This window comes from Phalaenopsis equestris, unplaced genomic scaffold, assembly GCF_001263595.1.
Source record: "Phalaenopsis equestris unplaced genomic scaffold, ASM126359v1 Scaffold000107, whole genome shotgun sequence".
In the NCBI taxonomy this organism is placed as follows: Eukaryota; Viridiplantae; Streptophyta; class Magnoliopsida; order Asparagales; family Orchidaceae; genus Phalaenopsis; species Phalaenopsis equestris.
In genome coordinates, this window is record NW_018164549.1 from 928,591 (window position 1) to 933,323 (window position 4,733).

A 4,733-nucleotide genomic window follows, 5' to 3' on the forward strand; every position below is an offset into this window, starting at 1 on the left:
ATTATTGGATCAATTTTTCTGAAAGATTATGAATCAGAATTATTGAACTGATTCAGTATGAAAATTGAAATTATCGAATCAATTTTCAAAAAGTTATGAATCAGAAGTATTGAACTGATTCAAAGAGAAAATTGTCCCCAAATTCATCCCAAATGTCCATCAATTTGGCCCCAACCCCTCAATTTCAATCCTAAACTCAAATCAAACTTTCATATGATCAATCCAAACCAAATCCAAGCCTAATTGACCCATGCTTTGAGCTCAATTGCAAACCAAATCCAAGCCTAATTGACCCATGCTTTGAGCTCAATTTTGATCCAAATCAAAACCCCCAATTTTAACCATATGACTTAACCCCACCAAATTGAACCCCACAACCTACTCATTTCCCCCAATTTGGATCCTAAATTCTTCCTAATAATCCTACACACCAAATAGAACCTTCAATTGGCCTTGGTAAAGTTTCAATTTCACTCAATTTTAACCCAAGTCCAAAAGTCTCTAAATTTGTAATCCCTCAATTTGCCTCAAATTGGCTGTCTCCAAATGCTACCAAATTGAATGCCCTGACCCCAAAATTGACTCCCAATTTATGTTGAAAACTCTTCATGACAATCCTATCAACCATTTTCAACCACCAATTTGGACTTAGTCCAACCTAGATCAAAGTCTAGTCCAACATACCCAAATTGATTAAAATCCCAAAATCCTTCAAATTGAGCTTCCACTTGAACTCAAAATTACTTTAATCTTTCACCAAAAACCTTCATGACAATCATCTACACAATGTTGATCAATCAATTGAGCTCAAAGTCATGACTAGCCTAACCCAAACCCAACTTTTAGCCATTTTAACCCAAATTAAGCCCATACACCAAAATTGACTTAGCCATCATAAAGTCACCAAATTAAGGTTTCTACAGCCACTAAGCACACCTTATTGACCAAGCTAAACCCTCTTAAACCACCCAAGTAAGGTATGGACCAAAGGTTCCCTAATTTAAGGGATGTTATCCCATTTATGGGCCTTAACTAAAATATCACCTCCATCATCACTTATCATTGAGGGTTAATCACCTTATTGACCATGCTAAACCCTCTTAAACCACCCAAGTAAGCTATGGGGGTCCCATAATTTAAGGGATCTTATCCCATTTATGGGTCTTAACTAAAAAATCTCCTCCATCATCATTTGCCATTGAGGGTTAATCATAATTAACCCTCCCACTGGCTCACCTGACCCTCTGGCCACCACGCTTGGCTCTGCCGGCCGGCCTAGTGGCCGGAAAACTCCAAAAATGAGGGCCACCACCCCTAAATCAAACCCACTTTCAACATTGGGGGCCAGCTCACCATAATTGATCTTTAGAGCTTCTCAGCCCTCCACCTAAGCACTAATTTGAACCTGAATTTAGGCCCTGACAACCACCCTAAAGCAGTTTATTTAAACCAACCCTCTCATGGGCAATACATGAAGTGTGCCAAATCTTTGGGGAAACTCTGTCCAATTGCTCTTAGACACTCTCCAAGAACTCCTGAGCTCATTGCCACCATTTTCCCCCACTGATCCCCATAGTGAAAGCCCAATTTTGAGCTCAAATTTTTGCCCAAAACAAGGACAAAATTCTCCATAGCTCCACAATCCACCAAAATCAAACTGCTTGTGCACACACCATTCCTAGGGCAAGAGAAGTTGAATCCTTATAAAAGCCCCCTCTCAAACAGCCTCTAACCTAGCTCTAGACCAACACCTGAAATTCACGTTGATCGAATTCATATCTTGACAATTCACCAGGGCTTGAGACTTCATCTGGAGGTTCGTTGGACACAATCGAAGCTACCACAACCATCTGATTGAGACCCCTCCTCTCAGACAAAGGTATTGAGCTCTAACCCTAGCCCGAGCTTATTTTGATTCTCCATTTGCAATGGCTTGATTTCATACTTGATTAACTGTATAGATGTGTTCGTCTTGAGTAGATAAAGATTTAGAAACAAACCCCATGCGATTTGGTTGAGTCTAGCTCGAGATCTTAAGATTTTAGTGTGAATGACTTACGGGTTAGGTCACTTAGGGACGATAACGGAGAGCCGTTCGATCGCACGTGTATCCAATGGACAGAGGAGATCGAGTCGGATCAAATCTCAGTGCGAGAAGGTGGGCCGCGTTGCATGCCAAGTTGGAAAGTGCAACGATTGGGTGCAACGTTTGGGAGCACGCCGCGTGTGAGTTCGGAGCCGCCGTAGGTTGAAGTGGCGTCACATGGATAAGTAGAAAAATATGAATTTTCTAAATTATTTTAAATACCTAAACTTCAAAAATTCATATATTTCTCTAGAAAAATCATAAAAATAAAAGAAAAATATCATCTTGCTCAGTGAACAGAAGAGAATAATGTGGACTAAAAATAAAAATTAATTGGCAAGCATATGATTTTTAATGAATTAAATACCCTATGTGGTATTTTAATTATCCATGATTAGATATTGCTCACCATGGCTTGAAACTGTTAAGGTTCATTCTTCATCATAGAGGGGGTGCTCTCTGATTTTTTCAAGGTCAGAGGACATCTCTACACTTATATCCCTAATTTTCAAGCTAGAGTGACTATTTTGGCTTATTTTAATTACATAAACCAAAATATCACTTGGAAAATTATGAGAATAATTTTGGTAGGTTTCTTGTGGACAGAAAACTCAAAGAAAAATATTTTGATGCTTTGAATTACTTTGTGAATTTCTAAATTTCTAAATTTAATTAAGTGCAAATATTTTGTATTAATTTATGTAAATTAAATACTCATAGAAAATTGACAGAATCAATCCCACATTGTTCATAAAAAGCATGTCTATTCACTGCAAAAATTTGAAAATTATTTGGTTAAGTTTAAATACTAAAGTTGATTTTCAAGGAAATCTTGTATTTGTGTACAAAAATAATTATAATAAATTAAATACACTTGGAAAAATTATGAAAAGTGGTTTTCTGAGTTCCTTGTGATCAAGGGCACTTAGGAAAAATAAAAGTTATTTTTAGTAAAATACTTGATTTTTTAGGCTTATTTTGAATTTAAAATAATTAAAATAAATAAAAATCCCAAAAATGTCAAAAATATTTAAAAATGTGCCTAATTTTTCTCTTTTCACTTGGGGCTCATCAAAATATTTTTCTTAATTTTTTCTAAGTTAAAAACAAATTTTTAAGGCTTAAAAGTGGATTTTCCTCATTTTCCCACTAAATTAAATATAATAAATTAATTCAAAGGACCATGAAATTTTGCCTAAATTTTTCTCTGACTTAGGAAAACTTCTAATAATTTTCTCATGAATAAAAACTTTATCTTGGGAAGCCAAATAAATTAATTTCTAAAAATCTTATTTTCTAAATTTAAATAATTAATTAAATTAAATTAAATTTTGAGAGGTCCACATATTCTCCTCTAAACATTGTAATTACCTCATGGATATGATACTCTAAATGCTCAAAGTCATTTGAGTTGTGTTTAATGAATTATGAGGTGCAGTGCCCCAAGGGCAAAATAGTCATTTTAGACTTTGGTGCCTTCATCAAAATTTAGGATTAACTAGAGAAAATGAGTAATTTTGATCTTAATAAGCATGTTCGGGTGATTGAAATACAATAATATTAAAAGATAGAAACCCACTCACTACCTTTGCACAATGTCACCTTTGCACAATGTCAACAAGTCAACAAGTTTATAAATCTCCTAATTTTCATGACTTGGAAGTCAACTAAGATCGAACGATTCTTAAGTGATAGACTTAAGTTGGAAAGATGGAAATTTACTTTTCTTAAGCCCAAAGTTGAGGATGGTTTGACAATTTGATAAGAAAACACATCATTTAAATCAAAATTTTGATAATCACCATTTCACCTATCTATCATGATTGTTAAGGGCTTAGTAGTGACATAGGCTCGATGTCTAAACTCAATTGATCAGATTTAGAAAATAATATGATGGGTGATTAACATCCTTAAACACTACACGCCTGACCTTAATTTTGGGTATCTAATCTTTAAATGACCTAAGCTTGCCTTAGGGGCATCCACTCACATAACTCTTAAATGAAACATCAATTGATTAATCGATTATCCTATCCTGGGGATAATTAAACTGTCAAGTTTCACTGAGCAGCGTGGTAGTCAGACTTTAACCTCAGATGATTAATGAAACAATATGATAAGACAAAATGAACTCAGAATATTTCAAGAGATCTTCAAAGTGAGAAGAAGAGAGAGAGCAACGAAGAGTGAGAGATTCCTCTTGTAAGTCTAGGTAATTGACTTGTATAAATTCCTCAAGTAGTAAAATGCTCCGCAACTCCGTGGATATAAGCAATTTGCCGAACCATGTAAATCAGTGTGTTCTTTTCTGGTGTGATCTTTCTCGTTCTATTCTTTGTTATCATCAACTGGTATAGTTCATAACAAAGAGCGGTAGATACCTTAAGGAAGAAGTAGAGAGAGGGGGAGAAAGAAATAAAAGAGCAAACATAGAGTTGCCTCGTAGAAGGAAACTGAGATATTCCCGGATTCTCTGAGTCATTTCATATGTTTTGTAACTAAATGGTTACAAGAGAAAAGTAGTGAGAAATCTTCTTATAGAGTATAAGTCTCGAGAGAAGAGTCAAAAAGACCCTTTTACATGCGATGAACTAGGGGTGTAAACGAGCCGAACACAAGCGAGCCATGCTCAGCTCGTGTTCGGCTC